The sequence below is a fragment of the Pinus tabuliformis genome, chromosome 3_2 (genome assembly GCF_031772625.1).
Source record: "Pinus tabuliformis cultivar Carrire ecotype Pingquan chromosome 3_2, CPIR1, whole genome shotgun sequence".
Classification (NCBI taxonomy): domain Eukaryota; kingdom Viridiplantae; phylum Streptophyta; class Pinopsida; order Pinales; family Pinaceae; genus Pinus; species Pinus tabuliformis.
Genome location: NC_142302.1, coordinates 621,503,808 through 621,523,114, shown reverse-complemented (window position 1 = coordinate 621,523,114; position 19,307 = coordinate 621,503,808). Strand labels below are relative to the sequence as shown.

Sequence of the window (19,307 nt, the reverse complement as noted above, 5' to 3'; positions counted from 1 at the left end):
TTATTTATTAATTATTAAAGTATTTTTATTTATTAATAAAAATAATAAATCAGAAATAAGATCACATTAATAAAAAAATTCAAAATTATTTTTAAAATAATAATGATAAATTTAACAATATAAATTATTTTAACAATATAATTATGATAAATTTAAAATGTTAAATATAAAAACGAAATCTAAATGAAAATAGTAACATTCCATTTAGCAATTACATGTTAAAATTGTAGCAAGGAAGGGATTCTTTTGACTTTTGCCTTAGTCAAAGAAGCAAATTCGAATTTAGTCTCATAGAAATTTGAGTTAGCTGACAGTTAACATGTGTGATGTGGCCTATCACTAGTTTATTGTTAGTTAATTCAAATTAGATGGATTTCAATGAGTTCTGTGCCAGTGATTGCTAAAATTTAGCAATCTAATTAACTCTAGTGTTTGTCAGTTAACTAATCTCTAGTTCTAGAATAGAGATTGACTTGAGTTTAGTTAAGTATTTTGACTTTTTGTTAACTCAACTGACTCTGAGTTAACTAGTTCCAACTGGTAAAATTAGCTCTAGTAGGTCATGCAATTCAAATTTCCTATGGAGATTGGATGAAGGCACAATTTTAAATCGTTATTGTACAACATGTTTTGTGTACAGGCTTGAGGATTGAACATACATATTTCTCTTGGGAATTGTGCAAGGAAATAAGAGAAGTTCCTATTTTTTAGGGGTTGAATTGCACTAGGAAACATAAGCTTCTGAGAGGGTTTATTGGGCTAAGTGTTGAGCAATTCATGTGAGGAGTTGATCAATATTGTAGGGGCTTCAAGCTTGAAGTAGATTCTTTGTAATAGATCAGATTGCATAGTTGACGATACACACAAGAGGGGTTTTTACCAGTTGGATTCCCCAGATAAATTTCTATGTTTGATTGTGATTCTATTCATTATTTTCTTTTCACAAAATTTTGGTAGAGAAATCTTGTGTCTTTTACAGATCAATTTTCTCTCATTTTGCAGTGACAAGATTTCAATTATTTTCTACATGGTATCAAAGCTGGAAACAATGTAGAGACCTCGTTCCTTGATCAAATTCAGAGTGATTTGAAGAGGAGATCAGTTAGTGCAGGGATTCTACAAGTGTAGGAATCATGGCAGTCTATGGTTTGAGGATAGAGCATGCCCTAGAAGGAACTTCAATTTTTTTTTCATGGAAGGAAAAAATGGAGGTTGTGTTTTGGAATACATTAAAAATGATATTCCCAAACCTCTTGCATCAAATGCACAAAAAATAAATCAATGGAAGAAGGATATTGCCAATGCTAGGAGGGTGATCCTAGAAGGAGATAGAGACCATATTGTTCCAAATTTTCATGGGAATAAAGCATTCCACATATGGAAGGTCCTCATTGATATATTCGAAAGCAATAACGATTCCAAAAAACTAGCTTTAAAGGAAAAATATAGGAACACTTGAATGGGTAAGAATGGGCCCATTGTCACCTATCTATCTAGGTTTTCTCAAGTTAGAGATGAAATTGGAGGTGTTGGAGAGACAGTTCCACCAACAGATCCTGTGAGCCTTTCTCTTCTTAGGCTTCCAAAATCATGGCATAGTTTCTAGGGTGTTGTGAATGGTTGAGATAAGTTCCCTGATTGGGAGAGATTGTGGTTAGGTCTTGTGTAGGAAGAGATAACGAGGAGCACAAGGGATGGAGTCTCAACTAGAACTGATGACGAGGAAAAATTTCCTTTAGTTGGCAAAGAGAAGAAACCCAAGGGAAAGAAGGCCCAAGGCAAGCCTAAATCTAGTCAGAATGGAGGCAAGAAAAAGAAGGATCTTAGCGAGTTCAAGTGTTTTCATTTCCTTGAATTTGGACATTATGCTATAAAATGTCCAAAAATGAAATCCAAAAACCATGTTGCAACAACAACAAGAGGAGAAACACTCTCTTCTAAATTTGAATTGGATTTCTCTCTAATAGCTTGCATGACAATCTCAGTTCGAGGTAGTGTGTAGTACGTTGAATCAGGGGCATCATTCACATGACAGGGAATAAAGAGTTCTTCAACAACTTGGAGAAGAAGACATGCAATTACATATCAAGCTAGGAGATGATGGCAGATATATGACCAAAGGAGTCAGTATAGTAATATTTAAGAGGGAATATGGTTCCCTCCTCCATCTCAAGAATATGTTGTATGTCCTAGGATTGAAGAAAACCATGTTTCAGTGGAAGTATTTGAAGACAAAGGGTATGCTTTAGTATTCAGCAAGGGGAGGGCCTAACTTAAGCATTCGTCTTCAATTCAGGTCAAGCAAATTGGTGTCGAGATAAAAAAACTCTACAAGTTTGAGGTGGATGCATGCACTTCTTTGAGAAACAAGTTAGATTTTTTTCAGGGCCGAGATGTTGGAGAGCTCTGGCGCAGGTGCTTGGGCCATCTGCATCATGGAGTTTTGAAGATACTCAAGTAGATCATCACTGGGCTACCTCAGAGCACCCTTAAGAAATATGATGTGTGCAAGGGATGCACTCTTGGAAAATATGCCAAATATTCCTTTCAAGGTAGAGCTATTATGGAGAGAGTTCATACAGATGTTTGTGGCCCCTTCTCCACAGTTTCACTCAAAAAGCATAAGTATTATGTGATCTTCATTGATGATTTTTCCCATAAGTGTTGGATTTATTTCATGAAGAATAAAGATGAGGTCTATTCCAAGTTTGTGGAATTCAATGCCTTAGTTGAAAATGAGACAGGGAAGAAAATCAAGTCCCTGAGGAGTGATAATGGAGGAGAGTATATCTCAAATGCCTTCAGATATTTATGTGCCAAGGAGGGCATTAGGAGGGAGTTGATTGCACCCCATAATCCTCAACAAAATGGTGTTGCAAAGAGGAAGAATACGAGTATTGTTGGGGATGCTAGAGCCATGTTTCATGATCATGGGATGCCCTTATTCTTATGGGTAGATGTGTTGGGTGTGGGGCCTAATTATCTTCTGTATTCAAAGGTCTCAGCTAGATGCATATCCCAGGAAGACTATACACCCCTTCACGCGGGGGGGGTGCAGGGGGACTTGTCCCCCCCACAGGGGTTCAGGGGGGGGATCCCCACCGGCTGGGGGGTCTGAGGGCCAGCGGTCCCCGGCGGGGGTTCAAGGGCAGCACCCCTGAAGCTAAAAATAGATGTAAAATTGCCTTGTAAAAATCTAGTAATTTCTAGTCAATCTGGGACGTTCATTAGGCGGATGATTTGACGGTAGAAGTTATGTTTAGTTTAGGGTTTTTTGCCCTAGAAGGAAACCCCTCACTATATATGAGGGAATTCTATTGCGTCCATGTAGATCTGTATTCTGAGTGAGGAAGAGAGAGGAGATTGAGAGTGAAGAGGGTGTTACAACGAATCTGCTGTAGGTTGTATCTCTTCAGTTTGCTGGATAATATAAAAATAAGGATTGGCTATTTCTCCATGGACGTAGCCCAAACTGGGTGAACCACGTATATCTTTATCTCTCTTGTTTTATGTGTTTTTTGTGTTTATATTTCTGCAATATTTTATGTGTTCCATTGCTCTGTAATATATAATTTTCTAACAAGATGCACGCAACACAACCATGTACTTGCAAAATAGGAGTCCTCACAAAGTTCTTGGATTGATTACACTTGAGGAGGCGTTTGACTAGGAGGAAGCAAGATGTCTCCCACTTTTTCATTTTTAGATTCATGGTGTATTCTCATGTGTCCAAAGATGACAAGAAGAATTTGGAGCCTACTACAGAGAGGGGGTTCTTTGTGGGCTATACTAAGACAACACATGTTTACAGGGTGTACATTCCCTCTCTCAAAAAGACTATTTTGAGAAGGGATGTGAGATTTGATCAAGGGAAAGCCATGAGGAGTTATCTAGAGTGAGATTTGAGTATATAACCATATGGGGAGCTTCTATCTCCCAAGGAGGAGCCTCAATTAGATTCAAAGAGTTAGTCCTTTCCTAAGGGAAAGAGAGCATTTTAGGAGGATGATGTGGAGTAGCCACATGACCAAGAGAAGAGAGCAGGCTGAGTGGAGGTAGCCACTCACACAAAGAATCCCAAAGAAGGGAGAAAGAGGACCAGGGTGGTTAATGGAGTGGTACAGGAAGCTCAGGAGCAAGTTGGACTTCTTAGTTCCTCACACAAATAACACATATCACCAAATATATACACAAGATACATGGATCTCATGACATAGTTGATAGATTTTGAGCCATATTCTTTTGAAGAAGATGATTCCCAACATGTATGAGTGGATTCCATGGTGGAGGAGTATGAATCCATCATGGAGAATGATGTTTTGGAGGTTATGCCTAAACCCAAGGGCAAATCAGTTGTTGGATCCAGGTGGTTGTATAAAGTGAAGCATGTAATTGATGGTAGTATTGAGAAGTACAAGGCCAAGCTTGTGGCCAAGGGCTTCTCATATTTTGAGAGGTTTGATTATGAGGAGACATTTTCCCTAGTGGCAAGGTACTCATCTATCAGGACCATACTTGCATTGGCTGCATAGTTGGGGTGGAAAATCCACTAGATGGATGTCAAGACAACTTTCCTCAATGGAGTGGTTGAGGAAGAGATCTACATATCAGAGGGGTTTGAGACCTTCAACAGGGAAAAGCATGTATGTGTTGAAAATAGCAACAAAAAAATGCTAAAAATAACACTGCTATTATAGCAATTTGGGATACATTCCAATTTTAGTTAGTCCCTGAACTAAAATTGAGAATTAAAATTTGAATTTGATCTTAGCAGCTATTTGAAAAAATAATTAATTAATTCATCTTGATTTAATTAGTTGGAGAAAATCAAACACGAAGTCTATGTGAAGACATGCAACAGTTTCCCCTTTGATTGAGGAAGTTATCCCTTGATTAAGGAGATCAGGATGAATTGTACTTTGAATTGTAATTAGTTAGCTCAGTTAATTGAGGTAAGTCCAGTTAGATTAGTTCCAACAGTTTGTGGAACTAATTGTGAGTTCAGTTAGTTAATGCATGCATGCATGTAATTACTGCACTTCAAATAACTGAATATTCTCTCATAAATAACTCATGCATGTCAGTTGAGTGAGAGACCCAGTTGAGATCAGATGATGGGATAGTGTACTATCAGTTGTAGGAATATTCCATTGAGGATATCTCTTGCATGCACAAGGAATTCATTCCTTGGAGATTGCATAGTTACTTCTGAGTTTGGTGAGTTGTGCGAGAGGTGAATTCACACAAGTGGAAGCCAGAGGACCTAGGAGAAACTGCGCAAGGAAATAGGAGGCTTGGAGGACTAAGGGAAGGCTAATGTTGTGTCTATTCAGTTTATGAGCAGCAATGAGGGATTGTAATGAGAGCTGGATAGCTTGTGAGCTAAAGCTTTGTGCAATCCGAACATATTTCCACTTGTATAATAATATAGATAATGGGGTTTTTAGCTAAGGATTTCCCCATAGTATTCTTCTGTGTTCATGTGGGATTGATTTCTCATTCTCCATTATATGTGTTCTATTTGATCTTGCTCAAAACCGATTAAGCTTCCGCAAGTTGTTTTGTAGAAGTAGATCAAGTATTTTGTTCTAGTATATTGCATTATTTGGTGATCTACAGTGAGAAATTCTACATGGTATCAGAACAAAGGTGATCAAAGCGGAGAACATTATACAAAGAAGGGAGAAGTTTGAAGTTTGAAGTTCCTGATTATAGAATTCGAATTCTTATCACATCTCAAATTTCACCAATGGAGTTCAACGGTTTGAGACTCGAGTATACCCTTGATGGCAGCTCGAATTATATAGCCTGGAAGGATCGCATGGAAGTGATATTAGAGGACAACAGTTTGAAGGACTTCATTGATCAAGAAGTCCCCAAGCCAGCAGCTGCTAATGCCCAAGAATTGGTGGAATGGAAGAAATGTGTGGCTAGAGCGAGGAGGATTCTTCTGGAGGGAGTTTGAGACCACATAGTCTCGAGTCTTCATGGGAAGGAGACACCATTTTCAATGTGGAAAACATTGAAGGATCTATATCAGAACAACAACGATCAGAGGAAGTTGGCGCTGAAAGACAAGATTCAAAAAATCAAGTGTGAAAAGGGCGACACGATCTCTACATATATGAACAAGCTCACCACCTGCAGGGATGAGCTTGGAAGTGTAGGAATCATGACAGTCAATGATGACATGGTGAGTCTTGCTCTCCTCGGTCTTCCTAAGCGCTGGCATAGCTACCAAGACTCGGTAAATGGAAGAGCGAAATTTCCAGATTGGGATGACTTTGGTCTGATCTAATGCAGGAGGAGATAAGGAGAAGCACCAGAGATGGATCTTCATCAAAGCAAGATGATGAAGAAAATCTAGCCTTAGCGAGTAAGGCAAGGAAAGGGAAAGGGAAGGCATCCGATTCCAAATCCAGTTTTTCCCATGATAAGAAGAAGATTGACAAATCGAAAGTGATATGCTTTCATTGTCATGAGGTGGGCCATTATGCTACAAATTGTCCACATAATAAATCCAAGAAGGGATCCTCGAAAGGATCAGATGGTGAGGCACTGGCCTCATAGTTCGAATTGGATTTCACCCTCATCACATGCATGGTTTCATATGGTGGGGTTTGTTTGGTACCTGGATAGTGGAGCCTCATTCCACATGACCGACGACAAGAATCTATTCAGTACCTTGGAGGAGAAGGACCTCCAGATGCGCATCGAGATGGGCAATGATGGAAAGTACTGTGTTTTAGGTGAAGGTACGGTTGTGTTTCAGAAGGAGCATGGAGCTCCTCTCACCCTGACTTATGTAAAGTATGTGCCTGGTCTGAAGAAGAATCTTGTGTCCATCGCTATGCTGGAAGACAAAGGCTATGATATAGTCTTTAGTAAAGGAAAGGCATTCTTGAGGCATATCGGTACTGGACAGACCAAGAGGATTGGGATTCGAGTAAAGAATCTCTACAAGCTGGAGGTAGACAAATGTGCTGCATTGAGTTCCAATAAATCGATGATCCAAAGATCCTGAAGTGACTCACATTTGGTCCAACAACTGAGTTGGGGATACTTGTGGGGTACACTGATATACCCCACAACTATCATGTGTTCTTGCCTACTAGTCAGAGGACAGTGGTACGTATAGATCTGAAGTTCAACGAGCAAAAAGCCATGCGAGTGTCCCTTGAGATGGAGCTCAAGTTGCATGTAGAGGGGGAACTTTTGGTTCCTAAGGAAGAGGAGCCTCAAACTGATGCGGAGCAACTGCATGCAGAGGATCCAGGAGTGGAGACATCCACTCATGTAGAGTCTTCCAAAGATGGGCGGAAATGCTCATGAGAAGCTAACAGGTTGATGTTAGATGCGAGAGAGAATGTGGGACAGCCATATTCTCAGTGCAGACAGAGGAGGTCACCCGAGCGGTACACTGGTTACATGGCCCTGGTTGGGGAGTGTCTAGATACCGAACCTTGTTCATTCGAGGAAGCAGTGCAGCAACTAGTCTGGGTTGATGCTATGGTGGAGGAGTACGACTCCATCATTCAGAACAGTGTTTGGGATGTTGTCCCAAGACCAGAGGACAAGTCAGTAGTGAGTTCCCGATGGCTTTACAAGGTAAAGCAAGCAGTTGATGGCAGTGTTGAGAAACATAAGGTAAGGTTTGTTTCCCGTGGTTTCTCACAGGTCGAGGGGATCGACTATGATGAGAATTTTGCTCTTGTAGCAAGGTACTCAGCTATTAGATTGATGTTGGCACTATCAGCACAGATGGGTTGGAAGATCCATCAGCTGGATGTGAAGACTGCATTCCTCAATGGCAAGATTGAGGAAGAGGTGTACATTGAGCAACCGGAAGGTTTTGAGACCTTTGATTGTGAGTCGCATGTGTGCCGACTCAAGAGAGCCTTGTACGGGCTGAAGCAAGCACCTCGTGTTTGGTACACCATGATTGACAGCTATTTCACTGGGTTGGGCTTCACAAAGAGTGAACCTTTACCACATCATGGTAGAAGGTAAGCCATTGATCATTGTTCTTTATGCTGATGATTTGATATCGACAAGTGATGATCAGTTGATAAAGTCTTGCAAGAAGGACCTTGCAACAGAGTTCGAGATGAAAGAAATGGGTCTTATGCACTATTTTCTAGGCATGGAAGTGTGGCAAAAGGATGGGGAAGTGTTTGTGTCTCAAGGAAAGTATGCCAATGAGATACTCAAGTGATTCCACATGGAGAAGTGCAAGCCCATGCAAACTCCTCTAGTTGGTAACTGGAGGAAGGAGGATGCTACTTCAGGTGAGGTAGTAGATGCTATTGTTTATCGGCAGCTTGTGGGTTCATTGATGTATTTAGTGAACACACGACTAGATTTGTGCTTTGCGGTGAACCAGCTGAGTCAAGCTATGGTTTAGCCTACCAAACTGTTTTGGAAGGCAGTGAAGCATGTGCTGAGATACCTCAGAGGCACATCTCAGTATGGCTTGTGGTACAGACGGATAGAGGGAGTGAAGCTTCAGGGCTTCACAGATGCAGATTGGGCATGGAGTCCATCAAACCAAAAGAAAACTTCAAGAGGAATTTTCAACCTTAGTTCAACTGCAATTTCTTGGTACAATAGGAAACAAAGTTCAGTTGCACTTAGCTCAGCAGAGGCTGAATACATGGCTGCCAATCAGGCAACATGTGAGGCCATTTGGATGTGGAAAATTCTAGTTGGATTGTTTGGTCAGAGGATGGATCCAACTGTGATCTATTACGATAATCAGAGTTGTATCAAACTCGTTGAGAATCCAGTATTTCATGACAGGTCCAAGCACATCGATATCTGGTATCATCATCTTTGAGACTGTGTGGTGAAGAGGATCATGTTGTTGCTGTATGTTTTGACCGAGGAACAAGATGCATATATTTTGACTAAGGCATTGTCAAAATGCAAGTTAGAGTTCCACCGAGACAGGATTGGGGTGGCAGATAATCCCTTTCTTGTTGAGAGGGAGTGTTGAAAATAACAACAAGAAATGCTAAATATAGAAATGCTAAAAATATCACTACTATAAATAGCATTTCGGGATCCATTCCAATTTTAGTTAGTCCCTGAACTAAAATTGAGAATTAAAATTCGAATTTGATCTTAGCAACTGTTTGAAAAAATAATTAATTAACTCATCTTGAGTTAATTAGTTGGAGAAAATCAAACATGAAGTCTATGTGAAGACATGCAACAGTTTCCCCTTTGGTTGAGGAAGTTATCCCTTGATTAAGGAGATCAGGATGAGTTGTACTTTGGGTTGTAATTAGTTAGCTCACTTAACTGAGTTAAGTCCAGTTAGATTAGTTCCAATAGTTTGTGGAATTGATTGTGAGTTCAGTCAGTTAATGCATGCATGCATGTTGCTACTGCACTTCAAATAACTGAATATTCTCTCATAAATAACTCATGCATGTCAGTTCAGTCAGAGACCCAGTTGAGATCAAATGATGGGACAATGTACTATCAATTGTAGGAATATTCCATTGAGGATATCTCTTGCGTGCAAAAGGAATTCATTCCTTGGAGATTGCGCAGTTACTTATGAGTTTGGTGAGTTGTGTGAGAGGTGAATTCACACAGGTGGCAGCCAAAGGACCCAGGATAAACTGCGCAAGGAAATAGGAGGCTTGAAGGACTGAGGGAAGACATATGTTGTGTCGATTCAGTCTATGAGCATCATTGAGGGATTGTACTGAGAGCTGGATAGCTTGTGAGCTAAAGCTTTGTGTAATCCAAACATATTTCCACTTGTATGATAATACAGATAGCGGGTTTTTAGCTGAGGCTTTCCCCAGAGTATTCTTCTGTGTTCGTGTGTGATTGATTTCTCATTCTTTGTTATATGTGTTCTATTTGATCTTGCTCAAAATCGATTAAGCTTTCACAAGTTTGTTTGTAGAAGTAGATCAAGTATTTTGCTTTAGTATATTGCATTATCTGGTGATCTACAATGAGAAATTCTACAATATGTAGGCTGAAGAGAGATCTTTATGAGATCAAACATGCACCCAAAGCATGGTACAGTTTGATTGATACTTATCTCAGAGGATTGGGCTTCACTAAGAGTGAGACAGATGCCAATCTATACTACATCATGGTAGATGGCAATCTTCTCATCTTAGTTCTTTATGTTTATGATTTAAGAAACTAGAAGGGTTCGAGACCTTTAGCAGAGACAGACATGTATGTAGGCTGAAGACAACTCTTTATGAGCTTAAACATGCACCCGAGCATGGTACACTCAGATTGACACTTATCTCAGAGGATTGGGCTTCACTAAGAGTGAGGCAAATGCCAATCTCTACTACATCATGGTAGATGGTAGTGTTTTCATCTTAGTTCTTTATGTTGATGATTTGATTTTGACTAAAGATGACGATTTGATATGGGATTATAAGGAGGACCTTGCAAGAGAGTTCAAGATGAAGGATTGTGGGGGTGATGTATTTCCTTAGATTGGAGGTTTGGCAAGGTGATGTAGAGATATTTGTTGGACAGGGAAGTACAACTTTGAGATCCTTCAGAGATTCCACATGTAGGATTGCAAGCCTATGGCTACTCCTCTAGATCCTATCTAGAGGAAGGAGGATGCCTCCACAACATACATAGTAGATGGTAATATCTACATATAGTTGATTGGTTCCTTGATATATTTTGTGAAAACAAGGCCTGATATTTGTTTTGCTGAGAACCAGTTGAGTCATTTTATGGTGTGTGAAAAATCAGTGACCCGAATTCCTACTGCAGCAACTGATAATATATCTCCTACTTGTTAATTTACATGAACAAATTATTTGTAGTTTCTTATGGAAAACATTGAAATACATAAACTACAACCTACAACATTTAAAATAATATGTTGGAACAAGAAACTGAACAATAGAGAGATACAACACAAATGACACAGTTGTTTTGGAAAAATGTCCCCGGAAAAACCCAACTTGGGAAAACTGTTGCAGCAGATCTGAGGGTTTTATTATTAAGCATAAGTATTTCTGAATACAACCTCTAGATTCTTTGCAGGCAATCCAGTATATAGAATATCACTCGACAAAAGAAATTAGTGAGATTACCTCACTCTACACTGCAAGTCCGGCTGATCCAACAACTGAACCAATGAGTCCCTGACTACTTCTGCACTACCCTTACATAGTCACTGGGTGGGCCTACGTCATAGCCTCTAAGGCTCTATGTCACCTCTTTGCTAGATCGATTTTCTCTTAGGAGTTGACCCCAACCCTCCCGGATCAGAACATCAAACCCCTAGCAAATCTCAGACTTCTGCGTTAAGGCTTTGCGCTGCTCTACGTGAGCCCTTCTTGGCTCTACGTCACCCTCTATGGGCACGATGCTACCTCCTCTACGTGTCTCTCTGCCTCTCTACTGAGTATTCTTAGCTCCGAAGAAGAGACTCCAACCAAAACTCTCTTTGCCCCTCTCTGAGTGATCACTATGAAATTACTGCACTACTATGGCATCAGCAATTTGATATGACTGATCAACTCTCTGTGTGTGCTCCAAGTGTCCATCAAGCTTTCTCTTATAGTCCTCTCGTTGATCAATCAACGACCCATATTAGATTCTAATCAATGGCTAGGATCATATTGACTTGATCTTCACCTTCTTCTAGAAGTTTCACCCACTATTTATATTAAAACCCATTAATTATTTTAATTTCCTAAGTTTAGACTTAGGGTCCCATTAAAAATAATTAATTATTTTAATAAAACTCTCACCGGGTGGAATTTACCAAAACACTTTTTGGGTTCTTTGGAATACATGTGCCCAAGCCTCCCTGTAAAATTTGAGACTTAGATCTCATCCGATGCTACCATAAATCAACATGGTGGATCCTTCCAAGGTCCACTAGAAAGCAACTAAACATGTTTTGAGATACCTCAAGGCACAATAAACTTTGGATTATGGTTTATATAGACTGATGGAGTGAATCTTTATGGCTTCACAAATTCATATTGGGTAGGGAGTCCCTCAGATAGAAAGAGCACTTCGGGAACAATCTTCAATATAGGGTTAGCTGCAGTTTCTTGGTACTACAAGAAGTAGAGATCAGTTGTACTCAGGTCAACAGAGACAAAGTATATGGCTTCTAATCAAGCGACATGCGAGGTTATTTGGATGAGGAAGATCCTGGTAGGATTTTTCAGTCAGGGGATGGGTCCTACATTGATCCATCGTGATATTTAGAGTTGCACAAAACTCTTTGAAAATCTAGTGTTTCATGATAGGTCCAAGCATATAGACATCAAGTACCATCATCATAGGGATTGTGTGTAGAGGAGGATTATTATGCTACAATACATTCCTATAAAGGAGCAGGATGCAAACATCTTGACCAAGGCCCTATCAAGGGGCAGCTTCGAGTTCCGCAAAGGGAGGATTAGGGTTGTCCAAAATCCCTTCCTCGCAAAGAGGGAGTGTTAAAATTGTAGGAAGGAAGGGCTTCTTTTAACTTGTGCCTTAGTCAAAGAAGAAATTCGAATTCAATCTCATAGAAAATCAAGTTAGTTGTTAGTTAACATGTGTGATATGGCCTATGACTATTTTATTGTCAATTAATTCGAGTTAGATGACTTTCAGTGAGTTGTGTCTTAGTTGATTGCTAAATTTTAGCAATCTAATTGAGTTAACTCTAGTGTCGGTCAATTAACTGATCTCTAGTTCTAGAATAGAGATAGACTTGACTTTAGTTCAATAGTTTGACTTTTTGTTAACTCAACTGAATCTCAGTTAATTAGTTCCAGCTGCTAAAATTAGCTCTAGTAGGTCATGCAATTCAAATTGCCTATTGAGAATTGATGAAGGCACAATTGTAATTCATTATTGTACAACAAATTTTGTGTAAAAGATTGAGAAATTAGGAGGGCCTATTTCTCTTGGGAATTGCACAAGGAAATAGAAGAAATTCCTATTTTTTAGCGGTTGAATTGCGCTAAGAAAAAAGAGCTTCCTAACAAGTTTATTTATCTAAGTATTGAGCAGTTCTTGTGAGGAGTTGATCAGTATTGCAAGGGTTTTAGGCTTGAAACAAATTCTTTGTAATAGATTAGATTGCTTAGTTGATACTACAAGCAAGAGAGGATTTTCCCAATTGGGTTCCCAAGAAAAAATTATATGTGTGATTGATATATGTGTGATTATGTTTCTATTCATTGTTTTCTTTCCACAAAATTTTGGTAGAGAAATCTTGTGGCTTTTGCAGATTATTTTGTTCTCATTAGAGATTTGAAGGTTTTTCTACATTACGAAGTAAATTTAATTAATATTTTTTCATCCTATGCTATCTTTATATTTATCATAAAATACTACTTTTTTTCTTTTAACTCGTAAGTAAATTTTATAAGCTTATACTTTTTTTTCTTCTAGTCTTGGGAGTTGGGAGGAATGGTTGAGACTCTCTTGACTCAAATTAACATTTGCATAAATAATATAATGAACTTTATTGTTTTTTTTAAACACAAATAAGTAAGGATTATATTAAATCTAATTCTGGTTGCAACATACTCTGGGAATTCATTACATCGCATCAATTTCACAGTGTCCTTTACTAAGGAGCTAACTATCAGATCAAAAAACCTACTAATTAGAAAGACTATAATATCAAACCTACATATGGCAGAAAAATCTCATTAGAGAAGAAAAAAGCAACTTCTTGGACTTGTTCAAATCAAGTTGTAAAAAATAAAACTTAGAGCAAAACTAACAGAGTTAGGATTCCCTACAACATTACCAATTAACATAAAATCATCAAATTATCTTTAAATATAACCAATTAACTTAATAAACTTTATTATAATAACTTCTATTCTTATTATTAATAAATACAATCTACATCATCTTCATACCAAATATAAAAAATCCCTTATATTTTTTAATAAAAAGAGCCCAAGTTCTGCTTACAACTATAACCTACATATGTTAAAGAATAAAAGTGGATATGAATAATAAAATTCAGTGAAGAAAGAAGACAAACAAAATAATTTCGAAAATCATAGTAATAATGAAAGAGAAAACCGAATTCTGCAAATAATAATATTGGAGAGAGATACATGACCATACACAAAATCAGAGAGCTGAAGGTATATTTGAAGCACAATATAGATAACAGTGGTCTGGTGGTAGTAGAATTTTACCCTGCCATAGTACTTATCGGGTACCATTTCCCATTTCCGGCTGGTGCATTGAGGGTTTTGGTTTTTCCATTGTATATGGATTTATGCGATTTTTTCGAGTAAATTTATAATTAAAATAGTTGTAAGTTAATATTTTTAAAATTAATTTAAATTTTTAAATATTAATATAGATTCATGTTAAATACGGATCTAACATGAGTATAAAGGTATCTAATTTTTTTAATTGCAAATTTATTTATTTAAGAGTAGACATTATTTAAATGTTTTATATGATTTTTTTTTTAGTTTTTTTATTTTTTTTTATTTATATAGCAAAATTTCAACTTTGATGATCAATAAACTAAATTACACATCATACCAAACTGTAAAATAAACGTTTCCATCCAATAACTTAAACATTTTTTAAACTATATTTATTAGTTTAAAATTATCAATATTAATTATTAATTACTAACTATATAATTTAAATATAATAACTAAATATCAATTATTAAAACAATATAATAATTAAATATCAATTATTTAAATTATATTATTTAAATAAAATAACTATTTTAAAACCCTTTTAAGAACAATTGCATCCATGTTGATTAAATAATTTATTAAAAAAAATAAACTATATAGGTTTCATTGGTTTTGATAAAACCCATCCATACTTGTAATTTCCAGAGAAAAATCAGCATATATATATTTCCTTGGTTTTGGAAAAGCTTATTAGCCGAAGCATATTATCATGGAATGTCCCATGGTTCATGGCTTAATCATGACAATTTCAAAATATATACACATATTTCATTGGTTTTGGAAAAGCTTATTAGCCAAAGCATATTTGGGAATCTAAAATATTGCTTAAATGTCTCCTGCAATTTTTCATTGGTGTTAGTAGTGATATGAAAGGTATGATTGCAATGCAATGGTACATTGCATTAATACAACAAAAAAATCATTGCAAAATAAAAATAAAGGCAATAAAATAAAAGAAAAATAAAAAATATATATATTTTTTAAAAAAATATTTTTATTTTATAATATTAATCTGACAATATTATTTAATTTTGAGTTAAATAACTAATTATTGAGCAACAATATAATGTTATTTAATGTCAAATAACAAACTAATGAGTAACAATAAGATAGAAAAATAAATAAAATAAAATAAAAATATGTTTTACTTTATAAGTAACGAGTCAAATAGCGAGCTAATTGGTAGCCAAATACCTGCGTGCGGTAGGATAATACATACATGAAATGACAAAACAAATCGAATTCACACCCCAAATAAACAAAAGTGAAAGATATTAAATTACACTCTGCACTGCATCTGCACCAGTGGTCTAGTGGTAGAATAGTACCCTGCCACGGTACAGACCCGGGTTCGATTCCCGGCTGGTGCAATAAAAATTTTAATTCTTCCGTTCTCGGTTCTCTTCAATCTCAAAACTAAAATAGTTCACCAAAAAATTGTGAACGCGGACAACATTTTTCTCGAAATTGGAAAATTCTGTTCCAATTCTGTTTTCACTATGAATATCCCCAAGATTAAACCGGAAGCTGAAGCTGGGAATGCCTCAATTTTCGAGAAAAAATATGTTTTCACTATGAATATCCCCGAGATTAAACCGGAAGCTGTTACAGGGACACTCTGAAAAGGAATTCATCAATTCTATTTAATCTCAGAAAAATGAGGCCTTAATGCTAAAATTGGACTTACACCGACCGTATGACTATGTTGACTGGTCATTCGGAAAATGAGGCCTTAATGCTAAAATTGGACTTACACCGACCGTATGACTATGTTGACTGGTCATTCTTCCGAATGATACTTTTCAAGATTGGTCTGAACAATAAGGTGGTGGAATGGATAATGGAGTGTGTCGGAATGGATGATGGAGTGTGTCTTATCTACACTTCTTTGGAGAACGTGTCTTCTTCAGTTATGTCTAGCTTTAGATTCAATTGCCTTCTGCTCCAAGGGTTTCTCGCCTTGGCCTCTTGGGGAATGCTTCTGGATTGCTTTGTGCCAGAGTTTTGATTCTTGTCTTCTTGGTTCTGGGTCCAAGGGTGGTGTTGTCGCTCTCGGGGTAGCGGTTTTAGTTATAGGGTGGTGTTGAACTCCAGGTCTTCTCGCATCGTGGATCTTCCTTTCCGAGGTCTTTGGTCTCAATTATACCTCTGGTGTTGCGCTGCATCTCTGGTGTCGGTATCGAATTCGAGGCCTTGCCTTTCAATTTAGTTTCAGGTGTGTGCTATTTTTTATCAGGCTCTCTCCCCTTGGGTCTCTTACTTCCACTATGGTCCGACGCATCTCTAATCGGACAATGAATTCTCAGCGGTGGGAATTTTTGTGTTGGTTTTCCTCTTCCCTCAAGTCTATGACATGTCCTGTTTGGTTCCGGGTGGTAAGTGGTATTGTTCTGAGTGTCTTTTCTTCCCGGCTCTGCAGATTCCCGCTGAGCTCCATCATGAAGCCGAACCCCCCTCGTCGTGTGTCTTTGCTCCGGCAAACCCTAAAGGCTCTCCCACCCTCACTAGGTCTCAGGGTGGAGTCGTATATGTTCAGGGTGGGAGCTCCAAGCAGGGTGCAGGTCGCTCGAGAGGCACTGGTCGTGGGGGTCGTGGAACCCATGGTGGTCGCAGTTCTTTCACTGCGTCCATGGCGAGGAACCACTGTCAGATGGTTTCACAATTTGTTCGTAACTTAGGTATAGGTGGTCGTGGGTAGGGATGTCAACGTGTTACAGCACCTCGGGGCTGCATCAGCCAATGACGTTTGGGGACTTTGGGTCAGGCAACTTCTAGGAGTCTAGGACTCTCCTCGACGATCCTCGAACTGGTGTAATCTGCCTCTACTCGAATGAACGCCCTTTTGATCAAGGTCATAGGGAGGAGCACGAGGCCATCATGGTCAAATTTGAGCAGCTTCAATACTTCCAGTGCCGTTTTCGTGAAAGGTTGGTAGTGGTCTGGTGGGGGCAGAATTTGCTGATGGAAAAGGTTGAAAAACTGGAAACTTGCTTGCTCACGAGCACAAAGTCAATTGCATGTATCACCATCTGCCTCCCCCAGGTACTGGGCCGAACAACCCTTCAATTACCTCTGACCACTAAATATGTTCATTGGCGTGTTTCTTGTCCTTTTGGTTTTCTGGAATGTTAGGCCTCTTAGGATCTGGACCTCTCAACTAGCGATTTTGATTTTTGTATGTTGTATGGTTATCACATTGGTCACACAAACCTGGTCGGGGTAAGACCATATGCATTTTGACATTGTTGTATATGACTTTTGATTAATAGAAACTCTTCGTTTTACAAAAATAAATAAATTGTATGATCAAAATTTTGGATGTCTCCAATGTTTTAAGTGGACACTTCACCCATCCTTACCGACCAAACCTAATCAGAGTGATAAAAAAAAAAATATAGATTTTTAAACAAAAAAGTTATCAATAGTAAAAAGACAATTATCTTTAAGAATTGATTAATAATAAAATAATTAAAGTTCAACTCAAATTAATAAAGCACAAAATTTACAAGGAAGCGAGAAACGTAAAATTATAATAATAATAATAAGAAAGTTAAAGAAAAAAAGGTTAAGAATTGATTAATAATAAAATAATTAAAATTTAACTCAAATTAATAAAGGGCCAAATTTATAAGGAAGTGAGAAACTTAAAATAATAATAATAATAATGAAGCTAAAGCAAAAAAAAGAGTGAAATCGTGAAGTAAATTATAATAAAGTTTTAAAAAGAAGAATTAATGGCAATTAAAAAATTAAAACAAATTTTAAAAGATTAAAAAAAAAAGAATTAACAAGCAAACCTAAAAATATGAGACATGAAATGATAATAGTATAGAAATTATGATATTAACAAATTAATTAGTTAGGATAAAAAATAATTCTAATATGTAAGGGCAACTCCAATTAATAAAGGACCATATTTATAGGAAGTAAGAAATAATAAAGGACCATATTTATAGGGAAGTAAGAAATAGATAAAAATAAGTGAAGATACTAATAATTTAAAAATGTTAAAATCAAAATTAATAAACAATTTATGATAAAGAAAATGAAAACATTAAGATAATTAAAATATAAGATATAGAAAATTTAAGATAATTAAAGAAATTTAATGAGAATTAAAATATAAAAAATTAAAAATTAAAAATACTCAAGAATAAGAAGGAAAACCTAAATATATGAGGTAAAGCGATAGTTTTTTTTAGTTATAAAATAATAATATTATAACTAGTTTTTATGAGTTAACAAATTAATTATTTAGGACTAGAAATAGAGATTACATAAAATTGAAGATGGGAAACAATGTGAAGTTTAGAAATTAGGGAAATTTAATTTTAGAGAAAAAGAAAATAAAATGACACATTAAATTAGTATTTAATATCATAATATTATTGATAATTAATTTAAAATTAATAAGGGAAAGAAATTATAATAAATTAAAATTAGTAAAAGAAGGAAATTAGTGAATTATGGAGAGGGGAAGATTTGAGATTAACACGAAATTATTAAAAACAAAAAATAAGAAAGATAAAAAGATTCAGAAAGGAAAAGGGAGATTAATACAAAATGATAATATAGAGGAGAATATGTTTACTGATGATTAAGACAATGAATAAGGGGCTTTCGAGATTAGCTTAATTTGTATCTATCTTGTTGATTAAAGTTATGTGTTTGCTTTTCGATTTCAAAGGCTTTCCTCTCTTTATAAAGTTGACATCAAATTAATCTAGAAATTCAAGTGTTTATTTATGACAAATTACATCTCCCCCATATTTTTATTGCTTCTTATTATTACTTTTTAAATTTAACGATATTATGTTTATTTTATTTTATTTTATTAATTTTTATAGGTAACACCTTAGTACAACATCTTTCGCATCTCTCACACTGTGTTATAGAGTATCTTTATGTCCAATTAAATTTTTATTGAGGGAATCCTCACACTACATGATTCAAGGCACTTAGAAGTGGCAAAATCATTCAACAACTACATATGGGGAGGTCTCAAATTAGTTGAGGATTTACATATGTTTGACTTTATCAAAATATCCCTATCAGTAAGAGAAAAATCGTTGAGCAACTACACATGGGGAGTTGCCACACTATTGAGGT

At 36.7% G+C, this 19,307-nt stretch overlaps 1 non-coding gene across 1 annotated transcript; it reads left to right on the top strand.

The window, feature by feature from the left end:
* The first annotated feature begins 15,497 nt into the window (after nucleotides 1-15,497).
* On the top strand, nucleotides 15,498-15,568 carry TRNAG-GCC (transfer RNA glycine (anticodon GCC)). The gene has a single exon. It is a non-coding gene; the product is annotated as a tRNA-Gly (tRNA).
* Nucleotides 15,569-19,307: the final 3,739 nt, after the last annotated feature.